This window comes from Hylobates moloch, unplaced genomic scaffold (genome assembly GCF_009828535.3).
Source record: "Hylobates moloch isolate HMO894 unplaced genomic scaffold, HMol_V3 SCAFFOLD_14, whole genome shotgun sequence".
Lineage (NCBI taxonomy): Eukaryota > Metazoa > Chordata > Mammalia > Primates > Hylobatidae > Hylobates > Hylobates moloch.
The window spans coordinates 922,994-948,900 of record NW_026652289.1 but is presented as its reverse complement, the minus strand read 5'-3'; the positions used below and the strand labels follow the sequence as shown (position 1 = coordinate 948,900).

Genomic DNA, 25,907 nt, shown 5'->3' with positions numbered 1-25,907 from the left:
TGAGAGCTTAGGGCTATCTCAGGGCACTCCATTTCTTTTCTGGGCATTCGCACAACCTTGAGTAGGTGCATAGCTCTATGTATGCACCATGGCCTTCTAGATTTCCAGAAATATACAGAGTTTTTAATACCCTATGGGCATCTCATTCCCCAGATTTTCCTTTTAAGCTTTTGGGTTAATATATTATTTGCTCCAACTGTTGTTCACTGTCTCAGGTAGTCACAGAATTAAACAATTGTCTTTGTTTTGACAGATACCTCTAAGGAAAATACTTTTCAGTGAGCTCCATGTCAGGTCAAATAAATATAACCTTGCAAGTGGAACCTGTTAGCCATAACAAATAATAAGACTTTGAAGGAGCTCCAACCCTGTTTTGTCCTCTTCTGTTGCTGACAGGCTGTTGGTTTTCACTATGATTGTAGGCGGTTGGTTTTCAAGACTACTGTAGAGCTGGGGCAGGGTTGGGGGTGGGGGAATGTGAATAGGGCAAGTTAAAATACCACAAAATTTATGTTCTTAGGATATTTAACCATTTTTCTTTAACAAATGTTCTCCAGATTGTGGCAAGCCTTTGGTTAAATTTCTAGATTTCTAAAAAAAAGTTGATTTGGCCAATTTTTGGCATTTAAAAATTGCTTTTGTGAAAGAAGGGATTTTTGGAAGTTCTTACTTTGCTATTTTCACTGATATCACACTCTCATGTTATTCTTAAAAGATTTTGTTTCTGTATATTGAATTTAATGTTGGCATTATTTTTTTTCAGCACATTGGAGATATATTTCCACAGCATCTGGCTTTTCTTGTTCCTGTTCTGAAGTCAGTAAATGTAACTGCAATCCTCCGGAGGTAATCTATTGCCATAAAGGCTTTTCCAATTATCCTTAGGTTTCTATGGTTTCACTAAGTTCCATGCATCCCTGCCTGAGGTATGTTGGCTTCTTGTATCTATGGCATGATGTCTTTCATAAGTCTGGAAAATTCACTGCCATTTTCTTCAGCTGTTGCTTCTGCATCATCTCTTTTCTTTCTTTCTGGGACTCTGATTAAATTTGTGTTAGATTTCTCACCATATATTCTCATGCTCTCTCTTATATTTCTGGATTTTGGCCACTCCACTTTACTTTCAATATTTTATTTTATTTTGACCTAGTTTCCAATTCACCAATTCTTTCTTCAGCAGCACTCAGCCTGCTTTAAAACCCATTCATGACTTTATAACTTTTCAGTTTTAGATTTAAAAAAATTGAAACTGTTACTTTTTGTAGCTTCTAATTTATTGTTTCTGTTTTTAACTATAGCAACTATAGTTTTAAAATTTTAGTCAAACATATATAACATAAAATTTGCCATTTTAAAGAGTACGTTTTATGCGTACAATTCTGTGACATTAAGTACATTCATGTTGTTGTGCAACCATCCATCTCCAATACTCTTTTCATCTTGCAAAACTGAAACTCTTTACCCATTAAACAATAACTCCCTTTCCCAAACCCCTGGCAACTACCATTCTACTTTCTGTTTCTATGAATTTGACTACCATAGATACCTCATATAAGTGGAGTCATAATATTTTTCCTTTTGTGACTGGCTTGTTTAATGTAGCATAATGTCTTCAGGGTTCATCCATGTTGTAGCATGTGTTGCAATTTCTTCCCTTTTTAAGACTGAATAATATTCCATTGTGTGTGTGTGTATATATATATATATATATATATATATATATACACACACACACATACCACATTTTGTTTATTCATTCTTTGATGGACACTTGGGTTGCATCTACCTTTTGGCTATGGTGAATAATGCTGCCATGAACATGGGTATACAAATATTTGAGTCCCTTGCTTTTACTTAATTTGTGCATATACCCAGAAATGGAATTACTAGATCATATGCTAATACTTTTCTTAACTTTTTGAGGAATGACTGTATTGTTTTCATAGCAGCTCCAGCATTTTACATTTCTACCAGCAATGCACAAGGGTTCCAGCTTCTCCACATCCTAACCAACACTTATTATTATTCTGATAATAGCCATTCTAATGGGTATGACGTGATATCTCTTTGTAGTTTTGATTTGCTTTTCTCTAATGATTAGTAATGTTGACCATTTTTTCTTGTGCTTATTCCCCAGTAGTATGTGTTCTTGAGAGAAATGTCTATTAAGGTCATTTGCCAGATTTTTAATTGGGTTGTTTGGGTTTTTGTTATTATACAAGTTTAGTTGTTAAAATGGTCTATGGTGGGTAATTCCAGCTTCTTGTCTTTGTAGATATGTTTTTGTTTTCTGTGATTTCTACTCTTTCTTCCTCAATGTGTCACTAATTTCTTTTAGGCTACTAGACATTTGTATTTGCAGAATATTTTGAGGAATAATTTGAAATAATTTGGGATGATTATTGTTTTTAGAGAGGTTTTCATCAGGTACTGCTAAGGTTCTTAAAGGAGCGAGCTTAAATCAGTGTAGTCTTAAGGACAACCGGATGAGTAGAACAAAGGCTCAGTGCTTGGGAGGGCTGACTTGCTTCTGAGGACTTATTCTTTACCTTGAGGGGTTAGCCCTTTGTGGTTCCAGTGCAAATTGAGGGGTGGTTTCTCAGTATCTGATTCATGCTTTTACTCTGTATCTCTTGCCCCCAATTTTTGGATATTTTGGTTAACTTCCAATCCCACAAATTTCAGGGCCTTACATGGTAAAATTTACTTCTTGCTCATGTAACAGTTCACTGTGGATGCTCCTCATCAGTGATCAGGTTTCCTCTGTGTGGTGATTCGGCCCAGCTCCTCACAGTGGGTGGTCATGCCATCTGCTACGGAGGTGGCATCCTTATCCTCTAGGCCCAGCTTCCTGTCAGTCCAGCTGGCAGATGGGAGAGCACACATGGAGAAGGCACACATGCTTCTCAGTCATGTTGGCCCGAAAGTGACGAGGACCATGATCTGTATCTCTTCATACTTTCCACTGGCAAGATCCACTTACGGGGTTCTATCTAGATGCAGGCATGAAATCTGCAGTGTGTTGTTCCTGGTTGACAGTTGCTTCCCAGTTTCAATGCTGTCCTGGGAAAGGGGGGCAGAGTTCTTTATGAACAGTTAGTTATCTGCCTCAGTCCTTCGCCTTGGCACACCCTTCTTTCACAGCTGTCATGCACTCATCTCTCCAGGGACACAATCCAGAGTTGCCCCAGTTACTGTGTCTTGCACAAAGGATGGATTTCTAGCATTGTGTGGTCTTTATCAAATCCAGTTGTCGCTCTTGTCGTTTGATGACTGAACTGACACACAGGTTATCTGCTGTTCACACTGTACAATAGTGGAGCCAAACCAAGCCAATTGCAATTTTTAAAACTTCCATTTTGGAAGGGGAGAATGGAAGATAAACATCAGTTCTTGGTCCACAGTTAGAGCAACATCCCGCAGGCAAGTATTAGGAAAGCATCTATCAATGTTTTCTAAACAAAGGCCACTAGACACTCACCTGGGAACCATGAGGTGTTGTGGTAAGACGGCGTTAGAAAGAACCTGTTACGGAATTTGGGCTTTGGTTAGGTGATTTGGGGGAGGGTTCAAGAAAGTGGGATGGTATCAGTAAGTGGGGACAATTTTATGATGAGTGTCTGTAAATCTTATCTACAAGGAGATTAGACTGGAGTGAGGTTAAAGCTGTGATTGGTAAAGAAACAGTCATCACTTATGTCAGTGGGGAGAGGGATTTTGACACAGTCTTGTTTTTGTCTTCGTTCATCATGGTCAGTGTGGCGTGTCTGATTCTTTCACCTCCTGTCCTGGGAGTGGGGGCAGGAGAAACTGGTCTGTTGTCCTCCAGGCCTCCTTTCTCTGTCCCTCCATCTGGCTAGGCCTTGGGAGTGCTATGGTTTGAATATTTGTCCCCTCCAAAACTCATGTTGAAGTTTAATCTTAAGATGTGATTGGATCTTGAGGGCTGTTCCCTTATGAGTGGATTAATCCATTCATGGGTTAATGGATTAATGGATTAATGTGTTATCGGGGAAGTGGAATTGGTGATTTATAAAAAGAGGAAGAGAGACCTGAGCTAGCACACTCAGCCCCTTATTGTGTGATGCCCCGCACCACCTCAGGACTCTGCAGAGTTCCCACCAGCAAGAAGATCCTCACTAGATTCTCCTCCTTGACCTTAGACTTCTCAGCTTCTATAACTGTAAGAAGTAAATTCCTTTTCCTTATAAATTACTGAGTTTTTGGTATTCTGTTATAAGCAACAGAAAATGGACTAAAATAGGGAGAACATCTTCCTTAGGGGTTAGAGTCTGCAAGATCCCACAGCCTGCTTTCTGCTTATGGAAGTTTGGAGGCCTGGGGTTGTTTTGACAGTCACTGACTGTTTTAGGCTCATGTTTCTTTGGCAATGCAGTTTCTCCCCAATTCTAGTAGCTTCTGATCTATTTGCGTCTGGTAGTTTCATATGCCAGTAACTATAGCCAAAGTTCTTTTCTAGTAACAATCTTCCAGCTACTTCATATTTTTGCTTTCTTATGCATGTGTCTCTCCCTACTCAGGGTATCTTGAAGCTTAACATAATACAATAGGCATGGGTGTGGGTGGAGACACACCTGTAATCTCACCTGTGTGTACAGTTTAGCCCTCTCTTCATTATGGAGTCTTAATGGGTCTTTGCTGCTCAGAACATGTTCAGTTGCATATCTTACTCTTGGGGTGCAGAGGGATAGCTTTTCCTGGATTGTGAGGCCCATGTTTCTGGATTGTCTCTAGATGCTTTCCTGTCTCTCTCAAGCCAGCTAGTTTTTGCCTAAGCCCGTGTCTTTCTGTGATGCTCAACTGAGCAAAATGGGTAACAGTCACCTAGACAGTTGGCATTCCTTTTTCTCTTCCCCCTGAGCTGGAGGCTGGGTGTGTGCATGGTCTGCCTTCAGGTGATCAAGGATAAACGGTTTCACCAAATGACATGCACTGTATAAAACAGGTCTTTTCATTACCAGCTGTCTGACAGCAGTTTTTATTATGGTGTCACCCTCTTCAAGGAGCCCAATTCTGTGTTAATTTATTTCTGTTGAAATATATATTTAATGATAGATAATTTGAAAGAAGAAAATTTCTGATTAGACTCTTTCTTTGGGAATTATTTGACCCATTTTCTACTTCCCTCTGCCTCTCCACTGTTTGGAAATGAAGCTGTACATTTGTGGCAGTTTTCTAAGCAGACGTCACAAAGGTGTGGTATGGCAGTTCATCTTTTTTGTTTTTAACTGTATTAACACTGGAAAATCAAACCTTTTCTGATTTCTTACAAGAAGAAAAATTAAGACACTTCAGGTTTTTTGAATAAAATGAGATATAAAGATAAACATTTTTGATGAAGAGTTTTGTATTTAAGTTGCAGTGATGTGGACAACTCCCAGATTATCCCTCTCTCTCTGTAGTATCCTACAAGAAGTGCCTGGGCCTTCTTGGTTTGAATCTTTTTCTGCTTTGAAGACAGGCAGAAGTGAATACCTGGCCTGAGCTTCTCCTGGGGCCCTTGTGGAAGCAACATGAGATGACTGATATGCAAACACATTCAATAGTAAAGCTCTCTGGGTAGAGAAGACATCGTTATTTCATCCTGAAGTACTTTTGGCAGGTAAATGATTTATTTAGCACACTAAGTTCATCCTCCGAGGCCATGTGTTTCTACTATAAGGTACCCAAACCAGCCTTGGAAACTTACAGCATTGAGAGAGAAGAGGTACAGTGAGCCTGTCTCTCTATGAGTTTTACTGGGTTGGGTGCTTTTCTATAGAGCTCTGAGCTCTATTTATAATTATCCTTGAGCAAAAAAGAAACAATCCAAAATAGTGACACAGAGAGTCCAATTTACAGTTATCTGTGGTATAACCCAGTTAATAACCACCATAATACTTAGGGTCCTAGACGGCTGGTTTGAGTTTTTATGGAATTTTGAAGATAATGAGATTTTTTAATGGAACCATGTTTCTCAGTAATGTCTTTCACTGAATTATCTTGACGTGAGTCAAGACAAGACTCGAGTGACTTTATTTTAAATGTAAATCCGCCATGTAACTTCTGACTAACCCTGAGCTGATAATACCTCCACAATGTTTAGTTGATGTTATTACTCTTTATGTAGGAAGACCAATTCATTGTAAGTTTTCTTCAAAACAACCCTTGTTGTTGCAGAGATCATAGGCTGTGATGACTGTAGCATCCTACACATATCTTCCAGAGCACTATACTTTTGTTCCAAGATATAAACTCTATGTCTGGGGGTTTGTAGTGCAGAGATCTACCTGTTTGCACCTGCCCAAGACCATGATTCTGTCTGTAAATTCTCCAGTAAATCACCCAGTACCAACAAATTGGATTTCTCTGCCTCCTTCTTTGGTTTCTTGGCTCCTTTGGTATTTGAGGATTGCCTTGCATATATGGCCCTTTCATAGGATACTTCATTAATTATCTGATTAATTAAACAAATAATAATGAAGTAGGTTATGTTGCTTACTAAAAAACTGATCAACTTGAGGTAGCCATACTTCTCTAGGTCCACTTAGGAAACTGAAAGTTTTGGTTTAATAGTCTTTTTAAAGATAAGCCACGTATTATTCATATGATTAGTGTGGAGGCTGATATTGAGAGAAGATGTAGTAGCTTGTTTTATATGAGGGCACTGGAATGAGATGTTACCCGTAGATTCCCATAGTGGTCTGTGACCCATGCTGGGACTGGCTCTTCTCCCTGGCTCCTGAAACAGGGATCCAGCCCCACATGACTTCCCCCTTCCCTGGCTCATTTGGATATCCACAGGGGCCTCTTTCTCTTGGACATGCCCCACCTAGCACCCATCATTTCTATTTCTCTTGCTCTGGGTGCCACCGCATCTTCAGGACACAGCTTCTCCTGAGCTGATAGGGATGCCCTGGAGCCTGTGGAGTGCCTCTGTTGTCCAGAGTTCTGTGGTAAGGTCCCAAGAAGCTTTCCCACCTGAAGAACAGAGCATAGTTGAGGCGAGGTCCTGTGCTTTGCAGGACTTACTGAGGAGACTTTGACCCTGGTCTTCCTTCTGTCATTTCCAAAAGTGAGTTTGTGGGGGCAGTGGGGTGGAGGTCAGTTCAGTGAGCACACACACGGTGGGGAGGCAGAGCCCTCTACCTCTTGGGCAGCTGAGGCTGAGGTCCTGGGCTGGGCCTGTCTGCTTGGTGTTCTTGATGCAGGGATAGATCTTACTTAAGCGAACATGCCCCTACAGACAGGCAGGTACCACCAAGGGAACCCACAGGCAAGGCCCAAATGCTCTTATTTGTGGTCTGCATTAGGCAAAGAACCAGATTGGACTATCAAGCCGGAAGGGAGCTTACAACTTACAAAAAATGTGACCCATTGAGGGCAGTAATAGTTGATGAGCAATCATGGTGGTTCTTACTCCTGGTTGGCTCAGGGCTGGGGGCACTAGGCATATTGCAGTGCCAGTGAAAGCAGAGCTAGGACTCAAACCCTCTTTTTTCCCCTCTTTTTTTATGCCATAGCAACCACAGTAAGCCTGTAAAATCTTCTGCGATTTGTGGAGTCTCGGGCTCCCTGGAAACCTTTCAGGGGGCTCATAAGGTCAATACTGTTTTCATAACAATATGGAGCCATTCTTTCCTGTTTCACTGTGTGGACATTTGCACTGATGGTGTAAAAGCAATGGCAGGTGCTTTGACACAAATCAAGATCATGGCACCAAAACTCTACTGACAGTCATCATACTCTTCACTGCCATCCACTCGCATACAAAAAGCCAACACCGTTTAAGAATGTTCTTGATGAAGTCATAGGAATGATTAATTTTATTAAATTTTGACCTGTGAGTACATGTGTTTTTAATATTCTGTGAGATGGAATTGAAAGTTTGCATAATGTACTTTGGCAGATGGAACTACAATGATTGTTTGAGGAAAAGCACTTGTGCTTTTTTTGGGTTAGGAGTTAAACTAGCTCCTCTTTTAATGGAACACTGTTTTTACTTTAAAGAACAACTGACAGACAAACCATGGTTATTCAGACTTGTATTTTTGGCATAAAATGTCTGAAAATTGAAGTAACTGAGCCTGTTACTTCAAAGGAATTAACTGCCTGTGTTTGTTGCAAATGATAAAATTGAATTTTCAGGCAAAAGTTAGAATTGTGGAAAACTTGTATCTGTCATGGTGAGCTTGATAGCCTTCCAATATAGGCGTCACTCATTTTATTGCACTTTACAGAATTTTTTTTTAACAAATTTAAGATTTATGGCAACCCTGCATCAAGAAAGTCTTTCAGTGCCATTTTTCTAATAGCATTGCTTACTTCATGTCTCTGTGTCACATTTTAGTACTTCTCATGATATTTCAAACATTTTCATTATCATTATATCTGTTATGGTTATCTGTGGTCAGCGATCTTTGTTACTATTGTAATTATTTTGTGGTGCCATGAACTGTGCCCACATAAGATGTTCTGTGTGTTCTGACTGCTCCACAGCCGACTATTCTATCTGTCTGCTTCTCTTGGGGCCTCCGTATGCCCTGAGACACAACAGTATTGAAATTAGGCCAATTAATAACCCTTCAGTGGTCTCTACATGTTCAGGTGAAAGGAAAGGTCACACATCTCTCACTTTATTTATTTTTTATTTTTATTTTTGAGACAGAGTCTCACTCTGTTCCCCAGGCTGGAGTGCAGTGGTGTGATCTCGGCTCACTGCAACCTCTGCCTCCTGGGTTCAAGCTATTCTTGTGCCTCAGCCTCCCGAGTAGCTGGGATTACAGATGCATGCCACCATGCCTAGCTAATTTTTTGTATTTTTAGTAGAGGCAGGGTTTCGCTATGTTGGCCAAGCTGGTCTCCAACTCTTGGCCTCAAGTGATCCACCTGCCTCAGCCTCCCAAAGTGCTGCGTTAGCCACTGAGCCTGGCCACGTCTCCCACTTGAAATGAAAAACTAGAAATGATTAAGCTTAGTGAGGAAGGCATGTTGAAATCCCAGATAGGCCGAAAGCTGGGCCTCTTATGCCAAATAGCCAGGTTATGAATGGAAAGGAAGTTCTTGAAGTAAATGAAAAACGTTACTCCAGTGAACACACAAAGGATAAGAAAGTGAAGCAGCTTTGTTGCTGATATGGAGAAAGTTTGAATGGTCTGGATAGAAGGTGCAACTAACTACAACATTGCTTTAAGCCAAAGTCTGCTCCAGAGTAAGGCCCTAATGTGCTTCACCTCTATGAGGCTGAAATAGATGAGGAAGGTATAGGAGAATTTGAAGCTAGTAGAGGTTGGTTCATGAGATTTAAGTAAAGAAGTCTCCGTAACATAAAAGTGCAAGGTAAAACAGCAAGTGCTGATGTAGATGCTGTACCTTGTTCTCCAGAATATGTAAGAGAATTGATGAAGGTAGCTACACTAAGGAACAGATTTTCAATGTAGACAAAATAGCCTTCTATTGAAAGACCATGCCATCTAGGACACTCATAGCTAGAGAAAAGAAGTCAGTGCCTGGCTTCAGAGCTTTAAAGGACAGGCTGACTCTTTTGTTAGGGCCTAATGCAGCTGATGACTGTAAGTTGAAGCCAGTGCTCATTTACTATTCCAAAACTCCTAGGATCCTTAAGAATTATGCTAAATCTACTTGGCCTGTGCTCTATACTGGAACAACAAAGCCTAGATAACAGCACATCTGTTTATAGCATGGTTTACTGAATCTTTTAAGCCTTCTCTTGAGACCTGCTGCCCAGAAAAAGGTTCCTCTCAAAATATTACTGCTCATGAACAATGCACCCGGTCACCCAAGAGCTCTCATAGAGATGTGCAAGGAGATGAATGCTGTTTTCATGCCCGTTAACACCGCATCCATTCTGCAAGCCATGGGTCAAAGAGTAATTTTGACTTTCAAGTGTTACTACTTAAGAAATACATTTTGTGGCTGAGCATGGTGGCTCACGCCTGTAATCCCAGCACTTTGGGAGGCCGAGGCAGGCGGATCACAAGATCAGGAGATTGAGACCAGCCTGGCTAACACGGTGAAACCCCGTTTCTACTAAAAATACAAAAAAATTACTCGGGAGGCTGAGGCAGGAGAATGGCGTGAACCTGGGAGGCGGAGCTTGCCTTGCAGTGAGCCGAGATAATGCCACTGCACTCCAGCCTGGGCGACAGAGCGAGACTCCGTCTCAAAAAATAATAATAATAATAATAACATAAAATAAATAAATACATTTTGTAAGGCTATAGCTGCCACAGATGGTGATTCCTCTGATGGATCTGGTCAAAGCTTCTGAGAGGCATTCACCATTCTTGATACCATTAAGAACATTCGTGACTCATGGGAGGAGGTCACAACATCAACAGAGCTTGGAAGAAGTTGATTCCAGCCCTCATGGATGCCTTTAAGGGGTTCCATCCTTTATTGAAGGAAGTCACTGCAGATGTGGTGAAAACAGCAAGAGAACTAGAATTAGAAGTGGGGCCTGAAGATGTGACTGAATTGCTGCAATCTCATGATCAAACTTGAACGGATAAGGAGTTGCTTCTTATGGATGAGAAGCAGAAAAGTGGTTACTTGAGATGCAGTCTACTAGTAGTGAAGATGCTGTGAACATTGTTGAGATGACAACAAAGGGTTTAGAATATTACATAAGCTTAGTTGCTAAAGCAGCAGCAGGGTTTGAGAGGACTGACTCCAATTTTGAAAGAAGTTATACTGTGGTGAAAGGCTATCAAACAGCATCACATGCTATAGAGAAAACTTTCGTGAAAGGAAGAGTCCATTGATGTGGCAAACTTTAGTGTTGTCTTATTTTCAGAAATTGCCACAGCCACCCCAGCCGTAAGCAACTATCAGCCTGATTGATCAGCAGCCATCAACATCCAGGCAAGACCCCACTGCTAAAAAGATGATGACACACTGAAGGCTCAGAGGATTGTTAGCTTTTTTTTTTTTTTTTAGCAATAAACTATTTTTACTTTTTTCTTTGTTGTTTTTTTGAGATGGAGTCTCTCTCTGTTGCCCAGGCTGGAGTGTGCAATGGTGCAATCTCGGCTCACTGCAACCTCTGCCTCTTGGGTTCAAGCGATTGTCCCGCCTCAGCCTCCCGAGTAGCTGGGATTATAGGTGTGCACCACCACGCCCAGCTAATTTTTATATTTTTAGTAGAGACAAGGTTTCGCCATGTTGGCCAGGCTGGTCTTGAACTCCTGACCTCAAGTGGTCCACTCACCTCAGCCTCCCAAAGTGCTGGGATTACAGGTGTGAGCCACCACGCCTGGCCGCAATAAAGTATTTTTAAAATTAAGGTATGTATATTGTTTTTAGACATAATGCTATTGCACACAATAGACTACAGTAGGGTGTGAACATAAATTTTATATACCTTGGGAAACGAAAAAATTCATGTGACTTGCTTTAATTTAATGTTTGCTTTATTATGGTACCTGAAAAATGAACCCACAGTATTTCTGAGGTATACCTATATTCTAATATGTGTCTTTTATCATATTTGCAAATATGTCTCCCATCCTGTATCTGCTCTTAATCCTCTTAATCAGGGCTTTTGCAGATAAAATATTTTTAATTTTGATGAAGTCCATATTATCAGTTCTTACGAATCATGTTTGGTGTTAAGTTTAGCCATAGATCACAAAGATTCCTTCTATTCTGTCTAAGGTTTATAGTTTTACATTTTATATTTGAGTGTGCAATTTATTTTCAGTTAATTTTTGTGTAAGGTGTGAGACTTAGATTGAAGTTCATGCTTTTGCCTATGGATATTTGATTGCTCTTATATCATTTTTTGGAAAGTCTATCCTCTCATCAGTTGCCTTTGCAATTCTCCAAATCATTTGAGAAACTCATTTCTCCAAAATCATTTGGGCACCTTTCTGTGGTTCTCTATAGTATTTTCCATCCTGGATTTCTTATATTGTTCCATTGATTGCCATATCCATCCTTCTGACAATGTCACATGATCTTGGCTACTGTGGCTGTGAGTCTTGAAATTGGGTAGAAATTTCTCTCATTTTGCTCTTTTAAAAAATGTTTCAGTTATTCTAGTTTCTTTGCTTTTCCATATTTAGTTTAGAACCAACTTCTCTATATATACACACATTTTTGATGAAATTTTAATGAAAGTTGCATTAAATTTGTAAATAATTTAGGGGAAATTGATATCTCTACTATGTTGAATGTTCTTATCCATGAACATAGTTATGTCTCCATTTATTTAGATCTGTTTTGTTTTAATTCTTCAGTGTTTTGTAGTTGTCAGCGTAAAATTTCTACACGTTTTTGGTGGATTTACACTTAAGTGTGTGTTTATTTTCAGGGATTTTATTATATTTTTAATTTGAGTATCCATGTGTTCATTGATAATATACAAAAATAAAATGAATTTTTGTGTGTTTATCTTTAGTTTTATGACATTGCTGAACTCATTGATTCTAGAAGTTTTTGGTAGGTTCCTTGGGATTTTTTTAGATAATCAAGTCATCTGCAGATTTGGACAATTTAGTTTATCTTTTCTGATCTCTAGGTCTTTTATTTATTTCCTTATTACACAGGTTAGAATTTCCAGCACTATGTGGAATATAAGTGAGCAACCTTGTCCTGTTCCCGATGTTAGGGGAAAATCATTCACTATTTTACTATGAAGTATAATGCTAGCTGTAGATTTGTATAGATGATATTTATCAAGTTAAATAACTGTTTCTCTGTCCTAGTCTATTTGTACTGCTATAACACAATACCTGGATTTAGTAATTTATAAACAACAGACATTTACTTCTCATGGTTTTGGAATCTGGAAAGCTCAAGATCAAGGTCCCAGTATTTGGTATTTGGTGAGAGCCTTCTTGCTGCATTCTCACATGGCAGAAGGGGCAAATGCTGCATCCTTAAATGGCAGAAGGCAGAGGGCAAAAAAGGGCCTAAGCTAGTTCCCGCCACCCCTTTTATAAGACATTATTTATTAGGGCAGAGCCCTGATGACTTAATCACTTCCCAGAAGGCGCCACTCTTAACACCACTACAGTGGGGATTTAGTTTCAGCACATTAATTTTAGGGAACATTCAGACCATAGCAGCCTCTATTTCTAGTTTTCTGAGAGGTTTTATCACAAATAGATGTTGGATTTTGTCAAATGCTTCACTACATTGAGCAATAGGATTACTTGATTTTTCTTCTTTAGCCTGTAAATATGAAGTACTACATTAATTGATTTTCAAATACTGGAGCAGTTTTGCATTCCTGGAGTAAACCCCATTTGGTCATGTTGCACAATTCTTTGTACAGAGGCTCCCTGACTTAGGATGGGGTTACATCGTGATAAACCCATTGTATATTGAAAGTATTGTAAGTGAAAAATGCAACCTGGTCTTTGGTCAAAGAATCACTCTTGCTAAAAGTCTGAAACCTCATGGTTTCATATGACTTTTTCACCATCATAAAATAAAAAAGTCATAAGCTGAACCATTGTAAGTCAGGGAATTGCAGAATTCCATTTTTTAATACTTTGCTAAGGATATTTTGTATCTATATTCATGAGGGATGTAGGTCTGTATTTTTATTTCTTTTGGTAATGTCTTTTTTGGTTTTGGTGTCAGGGTAATACTAACTTTGTAAGATGAATTCAGAAATTTTTCCTCTTTTGTCTTCTGGAAAATATGATAACAAAAATAAAAAACTCAATGGATGAATGGAGAGATCAGAGGAAGGAATCAGTGAAATGAAAGATAGAACATTAGAAATTATCCAAACTAATAACAGATATAATATAGACCAAAAAAGAACAAAGACTCAGAAATCTGGGGGGCTATGAAAAAAAGAGCTAAGAATCATATCATCACATTTCAAGAAGAAGAGGAGAAAAAGAGCAAAGTTGAAAAAAATACTTGAAGAAACAATAGCTAAAAATTTCTGCGGGTTTGTCTGGAGTGAGCAGTTATTTTGTTGAAGTTTTCTGTCTTGCTAGGCTGTCCCTTTTCTGGTCAAAACTAGATAAAACATGCTTTTGTTGGGGCTTCTTCCCCCTCCCACCCAGCATCCATTCATATTTATGGTATTATGAACACCCAGGGAATTCACTATCATGTCATTCCTTGGGTCCCAAGGTCTCTAGCTGGTCTGCCTTCTCTAGCCATCTTTCAGAGTCTACGATTGTTTTACATGTAATGTCCAGTGTTTTCAATTATGCTTAGTGGGAGGAATACAGAAAAGCACATCTACTCCATCTTCCCAGAAGTGGAAGTTAACCTACAGAAAGATCATTCTGACTAGTATGGGACTGACTGCCTGTAACCGGGCAAAAACTGAAGCAAGAAGACCTATTAAAAACTGAGTGCACTTATCCATGTGAAGAATAATGGTGGCTTACAGCCATAGAGTGATAGCAGTGGAGGTAGTAAGAAGTAGCTGGGCTCTGAACATAATGTGAAGAAAGTACAGGTAGAATTTACTGATACATGAGGTATGTAGTATGAGAGGAAGAAAAGAGTCCCAGGGTTTTAGACTGACAAGCAGGAGAATGGCATGCCATCAGTTGATATAGAGAAAGATGAGGAGGAGGAGCAGGCTAGGGGGAACAGAAGGATGATTGTATTATGTTTTTCAAATGGGAAGTGAAACATGCCAATTATACAGCCAAATCAAGGTGTTAGGTAGGCATATGGATAGCAGCCTGGAGTTTAGAGGATGGAGTCCAGGCTGAAAAGATAAACTGGAGATTCATCAGCCCATAGGAGCTATTTAGAGTCATGAAACCAGGTGAAATCACTAAGGAAGTGAGCTAGAGAAGAGTACCAAGAACCTAACCCTGGGTTTTCCAGTGAGGCCTGGGATAGGGGAAGGAATCTGAAACAAAACAAAACAAAACAAAAATACTGCATGTCATCAATCAGAGAGCTAGGAGAAAAGACAGGATAGAGATATATCCTAGAAGCCAAGTAAAGTATTTCAAGAAGGAGGGAACAATGACCTGGATTCAGATCCTGCTGATAGGTCAAATAAGATAGGATTGAGACTTGACCACTGGATTTAGCAAAGTCAAAGAGGCCTTTGGTGATCCCCACAAAGCTGTTTTTGGTGGAGTAATAGGGCAAAATCCAGATTGCAGTGGGTTAAAGAAAGAATAGGAAGGAATTGCAGATGATAAATGTAGATTTAGGTGAGTCACTAAGTTCACCTATAATTGAGGATAATGATGATGCCTTTCCTTCCTTAAATTAATCTTTACTGAGGACTTACTTTGGGTTAGACACAGCAAAGTAAGGAGATCTAAGGTGAAAGAGACTTCTAGGGTTATAGGGAGAGATATAAAAATAACAAGTACATTGAATTGTAACAGGAGATCATAGACAAGTATGTATAATACTGCAACGGAATGGCAGATTCTCTACAGGATGGGAAGTCAGGATAGAGTTTTCCAGGGATGTAACACTATGCCTTGAAGAAGTTTATCACAGGAATCAATACACGTGAGTGTTTTAAAAATAAGGTGTTGCTGTGCCTGTAATCCCAGCACTTTGGGAGACTGAGGTGGGCAGATCACGAGGTCAGGAGATCGAGACCATCCTGGCTAACACAGTGAAACTCCATCTCTACTAAAAATACAAAAAATGATCCGGGCGTGGTAGCGGGTGCCTGTAGTTACAGCTACTTGGGAGGCTGAGGCAGGAGAATGGCATGAACCTGGGAGGCAGAGCTTGCAGTGAGCCGAGATCGTGCCACTGCACTCCAGCCTGGGCGACAGCGAGACTCCATCTCAAAAAAAAAAAAAAAAAAGTGTTGCTGGGCATGGTGGCTCATACCTGTAATCTCAGTGCTTTGGGAGGCCATGGGCCATGACAGAAGGATTGCTTGAGACCAGCCTGGTCAACATAGAATCCATCTCTACAAAAAACAAACAAAAAAAAATTGCCAGGCGTGGTGGCACATGCCTGTAGTCCCAGCTACTCTGGAGGTTGAGGCGGAAGGATCACTGAAGCTCAGAAATTCAAGGCAGCCGTGAGCTGTGATCACACCACTTCACTCTAGCCTGGGTGACAGTGAGACCTGTCTCTAAAAACAAAAACAAACAAACCAAAAAATAATAAGGTCCTGTGGAAGTATATGTTAAATTAAGAGGGTATTAAGTATGAAATTTATGCAGTTCTGATGGTGCCATTGGTAAGGAAGGACCTGAGTTTAACTCATAAGAGAGATAGAGATTTGGAAAGGACAAATATCCACACTATATCAAGCAGTAAAATCAGTGTTGGAGGTGGGGCCTAGTGGGAGGTGTTTGGATCATGGGGGAAGATCCCTCATCAATGGCTTGGTGTCCTCTCTGCAGTAATGAGAGAGTTCGTACTGTGTTAATTCACATGATAACTGTTTAAAGAAGAGCATGGAACTTCCTTGCTCCTTGCTCTCTTTCTGTTTATGTGACATGCCTGTTCCTCTTTCACCCTCCACTATGAGTAAAAGCTTCCTGAGGCCTCAGCAGAAGCCAAGCAGATGCTGGTGCCATGCCTGTACAGCCTGCAGAGCCATGAGCCAAAACACCTCTTTTCTTCATAAATTGCCCAGTCTCAGGTATTCCTTTATAGCAATGCAAAACAGACTAACACAGTGCTCGTAAAATGTCTGTTAAACCAGAGAAATATGAATGGGCAATGCTACAGTTTAATTTTCCATTCTTAGTGTTTATAGTGATTTACGTGAGGTTTGATGAATGTTAAGCTATGGAATAAAACACACAGAAGTCTATCTTCCCCACACACTGCCCCCTGCCACTCTGCCACAGAAAACCATCAATGTGTATCCCTGTGACTGTCTACCATATCAGCTTGTTGGCTTGAACATTTTGAGTATTACAAACCATCATCCTAACATTAGATGCAAAGACCAAATGTTACACTTTCTTTAAAAACAAAGAGAGGTGAAATAAGCCAGTCATAAAAGGACAAATAATATATGATTCCACTTAAGTGAGATACCAAGAGTAGTCAAATTCAGAGACAGAAAGTAACATGGGGAGTGGGTTTTAAAGGTGGTGGGGAAGGGAAAAATGGGGAATTATTGTTTAATGGATACAGAGTTTCAGTTTTGCAAGATGAAAACAGTTGTGGAGATAGATGGTGATAGTTGCACAACAGTGTGAATGTATTTAATGCCACTTAACTGTACACTTGAAAATGGTTAAGATGGTGAATTTTATGTGTATTTTACCACCACTAAAGAAAATAAAAATAAGAAATACAAAAAGGAAGGAGACCTTTGCCTCTGCCCATGATGGAGTAACCAGGATAGGACTTATCCTTCTGTTGTGAACAACCAGAAAACTGGAAAAATATATAAAACAACTTACTTCAGACACTGGACAACAGGCTGCACAAGACTGATAAAGATAAACCCTGTAATTCCCAACTTTCTTAGTAAAAGTACTTTTCAAACTGCACAGCAATTAGGGGGAACATAAGCAGAGCCTTACAGCATAACTGAGTTGGTGAAACATAAAAGCTCAGGCAGGCTTAGTTAGTTGGAGATTGTGAAGAGGAGATACATGGAAAGACTCTGAAGAGAAGTAAAATCAACCCCAAAAATCTGCACTGGGGATTCCTTCAGTCTGTTGCCAAACACTAACCAATAACCAACACATGAGACTCCATGAGGCAAGACAAGAAACAAAAACAAAACAAAACAAAAAGCCTATAAGATGAACTTTTTTTTTTTGTTTGAGACGAAGTCTTACTCTGTCACCCAGGCTGGAGTGCAGTAGCACGATCTTGGCTCACTGCAACCTCTGCCTCCTGGGTTCAAGCGATTCTCCTGCCTCAGCCTCCTGAGTAGCTGGGATTACGGGAACCTGCCAGCACCTTGGCTAATTTTTGTGTTTTTAGTAGAGACAGGGTTTTGCCATATTGGCCAGGCTGGTCTCAAACTCCTGACCTCAAGTGATTCGCCCGCCTTGGCCTCCCAAAGTGCTGGGATTACAGACATGAACCACTGTGCCTGGCCTAAGATGAACAATTTACATTGCTCAACAGAGGTTTGGGAGACAATTAGAGTTTTGGCCAGCCAGAATGGAGCATCCCTGCTGAACCACCAAGGCAATCAGTAGAGGTAACGGAAAGGTATACCTCAAGAGTAGGGCTAAATTAGCTCTAGAGTAAAAGATACTGTACATCCAACCCAACAAAGCTTTAAAAAGCTGATCCACAAGTAAATTATCTGCACGAAAGAAGAAAGTCTACTATTCTTTTAAAAAATAATGACAAAATCCAGACACTTAATGTAATTTTCAGTGTCTACTATCATCTAAAGCTATTGGACCTACAAAGAAGCAAGAAAATATGGCCAAAAACAAGAGGAAAAGCAGTCAATAGGAACACACCCTGAAAGGTAGAGATGATGAACTGTCCAAACAGGATCTTAAAACAAGTATTATAAATATGTAGAAGTACTTAAAGGGCAACATGGACATAGTATAAGATAAATAGAAGATATATAAAAAAGAATCGGAACTTTGACAGTGAAATATCAGAAATGAAAAATATAATAAATAAAATCAACAGCTGATTAGATGTGCAGAAGAAAAAGAGCTGTATAACATAGAAATAGAAAAGACCCAAACTAAAACACAAGGAGGATAAAAGAGCTTCAGTGACCTGTGGAACAGTATCAGGCAGTGTGGCATAACCTAGAAGTCCCAGAAGAGGAGAAGAGGAAGGTGTGAAGAAAAAAAATATTTGAAGAAACAATGGCAGGCAATGCCAGAAAATATTTCAAATGTGATAAAAGCAATAAACCCACAATTTGAAGATGCTTAATAAAACTCAAGAAAGATAAACACAAAAAAAACCATATTGAGGCCCCAAAGTGTAGGAGGAGAACCTTAAGCACAGAGGCAGAAATATAAGAATGAGTAGGCATGGATTTTGCATCAGAAATTAGCCAAAAAAAAAAACAAAAAAAAAAAAAACAAAAAAACAGTGGACCCACAACTTGAAAGTGCTAAAAGAAAGACTTTCAACCTATAATTCTATTTCCAAAGTAAATATTATTTAAAATTAAGGAGAAATAAAGACTTTTCCAGAAAAACAAAAGCTGAATTTGTCACCAGCAAATTCAGGTAATAAGAGATGTTAGAGAAAGTTCTTAAGGAGGAATTAAAATTATATAGTTGAGCATCTATCCATCAAGAAAAAGAAAAATCCACTATGATAGATATGGATAATACAGTGATGTTGTCAGGGCTGGAAAAATGGAATGCTAAAAGATAAAGAACTAATAAAGAGGAACAAAGAACAGATGAAGCAAACAAAAAACAAGTAGTAAGTTAGTAAATTTAAACCCAACAGTATCAAAATTATAATAAAAGTAAATGGTCAAAACATTCCAATTACAAGGCAAAGACAGGATAAAAAACAAGACCCAACAGTATGAATAAAACTCACATTAAATATAAAGATACAACTAGGTTAGAAGAAAAAGGATGAAAAAGATATACCATGCAAAGACTAATAGGAGATAAAGACATTTCTTTTTTTTTTTTTTTTTTTTGAGATGGAGTCTCGCTATGTTGCCCAGGCTGGAGTGCAGTGGCATGATCTCCGCTCACTGCAAGCTCTGCCCCCCTGGGTTCGTGCCATTCTCCTGCCTCAGCCTCCCAAGCAGCTGGGACTACAGGCACCTGCCACCACACCTGGCTAATTTTTTTGTATTTTTAGTAGAGACGAGGTTTCACAGTGTTAGCCAGGATGGTCTTGATCTCCTGACCTCATGATTTGCCTGCCTCGGCCTCCCAAAGTGCTGGGATTACAGGCATGAGCCACTGTGCCTGGCCAAAGACATTTCATAGTGATAAAATATCAGTTTATCAAAAAATATAACAATCCTACTGTGTATGTACCCAAAAACAAGTTTTAAAATACATGAAACAGAATTAAAAGTAGAAATAAGACAGCACTCTTTTCCCTGTACTAAAGAAAGTAGACATGAAATCAATAAGAGAATAGAAGAGTTGAACAACACCATCAACCAATTTGTTCTACTGAAACTTATAGAATATGCCAGCGAACAACTGAAGAATACAAACTAATTTCAAGAAAACTTGAAAGAGTGTTAAATAATAAAATGTTTTCTGACTACCACAAAATTAAATTAGAAATCAATAATAAGGTTATTGATAAGAACACGAGATTCTTCTTATGATTTTTGCAACTTCTGGTAAGTCTACAATTATTTCCAAATATAAAAAGTTCAAAAATATGTGAGATACAGCTAAGGCAGTTACGTAGAAGTGTACAGATGTGAGTGCTGATACCAGAAGAGGAAAAATATCCCAAATCAATTACTTCAACCTTTACCTTAAGAAGCTAATAAAATAACAGTAAAGCATATCCAAAATAAATAGGAAGAAAATAATAAAGTTAATAATAAAGATGAATAAAATGAAAAACAGTAAAAAGAAGAATATGAAGGCATAATCATTGTACTTGAAAAAGTCAATAAAATTATAAACCTCTGGCTCAGCTGATCAGGAGAAGAGAAGAAATACAGGTTAAAAATATCAGTAGTGAAAAAGAAGACATCATTACAGATCTTACAACACTGAAAAGGCTAATGATGCAATATTTTATATCACTGAACTTGATAACTTAGAAAAATTCAGTACCTTAAAAAAAAAAAAAAACAAATTACTAAAATTGACTCAGGACACAAAAATCTGAAAAGCTTTAAAAATCCAAGTCCTTAATTTAAAATTTTACCACTAAGAAAACTTGAGGCCCAGATGAATTCTATCAAAAGTTTGAGAAAAAAATAATATCCCTACACAATTTTTTTTTCGGAAAATGGATGAGGGAATACTGCCGAATTTATTTAATGAGGCCAGCTTTATCCTGTCATGAAACTTGGCAAAAATATTCCAAGATAAAAAACACCAGAAAATTTAACTCAGGATCATAGATATAAAAGTCCTTAATCACTGATATAAAAGATGACAAGTATCAGCAAATCAAACTCAGGAAGATAGGTAGGTAGGTAGATAAGCCATCAGGACCAAGTGGGGTTCAACCTAGGAATGCAAGGTTGGTTTAACATTTAGTAAACTCAGAATATTAACAGAACAAAAAAAAATATGATCACCTCAATACATGCAGGTAAAACACTTGACAAAATTCAACACACATTGATGATAAAAAAAATTTTAGGAAACAAAAAAAGAGAACTTCTTCAAGCTAACAAGTGGATTTATGAAAAACCCACAATTAACATTATACTTCATGGTGAATGACTGAATGTTTCCCCCTAAGATAAAGAACAAGGCAAGAAGATCCATTCTCACTACTTCTATTCAACATTATACTGGAAGTCCTAGACAATAAGGTGGGAAAAATAAATAAAAGGCATACATATTGGATAGGAATTCACAGATGACCAGATCATAGAGAAAAGGTTATTAAAACTAATAACTTTAGCTGAATTGAGGATACAAGTTCAATATATAAAGCAAACTATTTCTGTATACTAGCTAACATTGGAAAAAAATTATAAACTGCCATTTATAATAGTACCCTAGAATATGAAACAGGATAAAGTTAACAAAATATGTGTAAGACTTGTATACTGGAAATTTCAAAACAGTGCTAGGAGAAATGAAAGACTTAATACATGAAGAGATTATGATGTACACTGACTGGAAGACTCAATGTTGGTAATATGTCAATTTGAATTGATCTACAGACTGAAAGCTATCTCAGTCAAACTCTAGCAGGCTTTTTTGGAAGAAGTTGAGAAGCTGAGTCTAATTTAAATGCGAAAGACCTAAAACAGCCACAACTATTTGGAAAAGAACAAAGTTGGAGGACTTGACTTATCTGGTTTCAAATATCCAGTAATCGATAGCATATGATAGCATAGGGACAGGCATGTAGATGGAACAGAACACAGAGTCTAAAAATAGACCCAAGCTTGTATGATCAATTGATTTTTGACAAATGTCAAGGCATTTCAGTGGAGAAAGGGAAATAGTTCCAACAAACTGTCAGAAGAACTGAATATCCATATATAAAAAAAACGAACCTTGATTCTTGCCTAACACTGTATTCAAAATTAACCTGAATATAAAAGGTAAGTCCATGAAACTTTTAGAAGAAAACAAAGGAGAAAATCTTTCTGACCTTGGGGCTAACTAGATTCTTAGATACATCAACAAATAAATAAATAAAAATAAAGCAATACACCAACAAAAGAAAAACTAATTTACATTTCATCAAAGTTTTAAAATTCTGTTCTTTGCAAGACACCATTTACAAAATGAAAAGGCAAATAACAGAATGAAAATTTTTTTCCTACATATATCTGAAAAAAGGACTCATTCAGAATATACAAAGACCTTTTGCAGCCCAATAATAAGGAAACAACAACTCAATAAAAAATACCAAAATATGTCTACAGATACATCACAGAAGACATACAAATGGCTAATAAGCATATGAAAAAGATGCTCATCATCATTAGTCTTCAGGAAAATGAAAGCTAAAAGCACAATGAGATATTAATATCTATCATTAGTCTTTAGGAAAATAAAAACTAAAGTTATAAAGAGATACCAGTATACATCTAATAGAATGGCTAAAATGGAATGAAAATAAGTAGTGATACAAATAGTGGTAAGCTGGATCCGTCACACAGGGCAAGGGGGAGAGTAAACCACTCAACCAACCACTTTGGAAAACAGTTTGACAGATCCTTATAAAGCTAAATACCATAGCACTTACCATATACCACCTAACCATTCCACTCCCAGATAATTACCCAGAAAAAAATGAAAGTATATTCTTATCCAAAGACATGTACAAAAGTGTTCACAGTAGCTTTACTTATAATAGTTAAAAGCTAGGAACAATTAAAAAATCTATCAACAGGCAAGTAAACAAACATATAGTACAATACTAACTAATAAACAGGAACAAAATACATTCATACAATATGGATTCATCTTAAAAATGATGAAAGAAGTAAGCCAGACATAGCAAAAGAAGTCAGTACATATCATATGATTCTATTTACATAAGAATATCAATAATTGCCCAGACTGGAAGGTGAGAGTGGGGAATATTGAATGAAAAGGGGTACCAGAACCTTTTGGGGTGATGTTCTATATCTTGTTTGTGGGGGTAGTTATACAGCACTCTATATATATGTGTGTGTGTTGGTGTATGCATCACAATTCACTAATCTGTACACCTAAAATAGATGAATTTGATTGTATATAAATTAAAGAGACAGAGGGAGAATTCTGCCTTCAATTAGAATACAGTGAGTCGGTGCAGGCCAACATTACCAGTGGAACAAGCGGATTTATAAAAAATGGTAAATTGCAAAAACTGTATTTCTAAAATGATCAAAGCAATGAAGAGTGTATGAGCTATAACAACCCTTCTAGATAAGCTAAAAATAAGCCAATAATTCCAAACATTGCCGAAGAATCAGGTGTGGTTCAAGCTGAGGGATTCTATGGGAGAAAAGAAAAACCAGCAGAGTGTTTCTGCAGTCTCAAGGTACTACCGTAATTGACTGGAAACTAAAGGAGTCCCCAGCACAAGGCTTGTTCTGTCCACCAGATTATCTGGCAAGTTCTGGAACTGTGCAAGAAGCCAGGAGATGGACCAGTGAGATAGAATGGCAACTCTCCCACGTTCTCCAGGTGTCTAGGGAATAGAGTCACCCTGAAGGAAACAGGCCTGCAACAAGTACACAGTCCATCTTCCCCTCAAGTCATTTTTCCAGATTTTGAATCCATCAGTGTGTGGCAGGAAGCTAAAAAGATCAGCTCAGAAGCTTTAACTGGCTGAACTTTCAGGACTGAGGAGATAAAGACCTGGAAGGGTCTCAATGAAGAATCCAGGAAGGCCACTCTCAAGTTCGGGGACAAACTAGAGGTTTCTAAACAGTGACCTTAGGTTGTAACTCAGAAAACTAGAAGAAGAACAGCAAAATAATCTAAAGTAAGTTGAAGGAAAAAAATAAGAATGTAGAAATCAACAAAATTTAAAACAGACAAAAAATTGAGCTAAAAGCTGGTTCTTTGAAAAGATCAACAAACTCTATGAGCTCATAGCTAGAATGATCAAGATTAAAAAAAGGCACAAAACATGAATATCAAGAATGAAACAGGAATTCTATCTACAGATCCTACAGATAATAAAAGGATAATAAGAGAATATCCTAAATAACTTTAGCCAGCATATTAAACAACTGGGAATAATTGGTCGAATTCCTTGAAAGACTAAAGCTCATTCAAAACAACGAAGCAATTAAAGCTCATTCAAAAAGAAATAACCTGAATAGGCCCATATCTACTATATAAATTCAGTTTCTAGTTAAAAACTCTAAGCTCAGAAGGCTACACTGGTGCATTCTACCAGATATTTTTAGAAGAATTAATACTGATTCTACCCAAACTCTTCCAGAAAACGGAAGAGAGGAAAATACCTCTGAACTCATGAGGCCAAGAATATCTGGATACCAAAACCAGATGAAGATATTACAAGAAAAACCTACTGACTAATATTCCTCATAGATACTAAAATCCTTAAAACATTATCAAATCAAATGCAGAAATATTTTACATGGATAAAACATCACAACCAAATGGAGTTTATAGCAAGAAAGCGAGGTTGATTTACTCATCATTCAATGTAATCGTCATCATTCAATGTAATTTACCATATTAACAATAAAGGAGAAAAACCAGACAATTATTTCAATAGTTGCAGAAAAACATTTGACAAAATTCAACACCCACTAATGATAAAAATTCTCAGTAAATTAGGAACATACAATAATTTTGTCAACCTGATAAAGGGCATCTATAAAAAACCTACAGCTAACTTCATACTCAAAGGTGAAATAGTGAACACTTACCTCCTAAGACTACCAACAAGGCAAGGATGTCTACTCTCACCACTTCTCTTCAACATTGTTCTGATACCCACAATAACGTGGGTGAATCTCAAAATTATTATGTTAACTGAAAGAAGACAGACATAAAAAGAGTTTATAGTATATGATTCCATTAATGCAAAATACAGACTAATCTAAAATGACAAAAAGCATGTCTGTGTTTTTATCGGACCCAAAGGCAGTGGAGGGAATAGCCTACAAAGGAACACAAGTAATCTTTTGGGGGTGATGGAAATGCCCTGTCTTAGGATCATACACAACTGTTAAAACTCATCAAATTGTATACTTTGATTGAATATAATTTTTAAGGTAAATCATTCCCCAATAAATTTGATGAGAACAAATATGATTAATATGTTTAAAAACAGGAACAAATGGATAAAAGGATGAAGAATTTCAATGCTGACAGAAAACTGTCAATCTAGAATTCTATACTCAGTGAAAATATTTTTCAAAAATGAAGGGCAACATAAATATGTTCTCAGACAAAGATTGAGACAGTCTGTCATCGACCGACCTGCGCTATAAGAATACTTGTAGCAAGTTCTTTAGGTTGAAAGGAAATATTCCCAAATGGAAGCATAGAAGAAATGAAGAACACAAGAAAGGGTAAATATATGAACAAATATTTTAAGATGCTGACTACTTAAAACAGAAATAATGTCATATTGAATCTATAACATGTAAAAGTAAAAATGTATGACTCTGTCAGTGCGGGAGGGGATAAAGGGAGTTAAACTCTTCTGAGATTTTTAAAGCAGTCTGTAATTATAGTGTAATTGAAATCTCTTAGATAACTATGAAAATGATAACACTAGAATAAATAAAAAAGAAGCTGAGATTAAAACAACGGAATAAAAAATATCTAATTATTCCAGACGAAGATGGGAAAGGGTAAATAAAGTAACCAAAGAACCACAGAACCAAAAAAACAACAAAAACAACAACC

General features: G+C 37.9%; 1 protein-coding gene across 48 annotated transcripts in view; it reads left to right on the top strand.

Annotated features, from left to right (window-relative positions):
* PCBP3 (poly(rC) binding protein 3) overlaps window positions 1–25,907 on the top strand; it is a 264,611-nt gene that overhangs the window by 24,436 nt on the left and 214,268 nt on the right. For 45 of the 48 annotated variants that reach the window (XR_009209701.1, XR_009209700.1, XR_009209699.1 and 42 more), the window contains exon 1: window positions 761–846. The exons of 2 other annotated variants lie outside the window; for them this stretch is intronic. The gene's annotated coding sequence lies outside the window, so the exon portion shown is untranslated. Of the gene's footprint in view, window positions 1–760; window positions 847–25,907 lie in introns of those variants that run through there. One more of the 48 variants, XM_058427583.1, reaches the window with a different exon arrangement.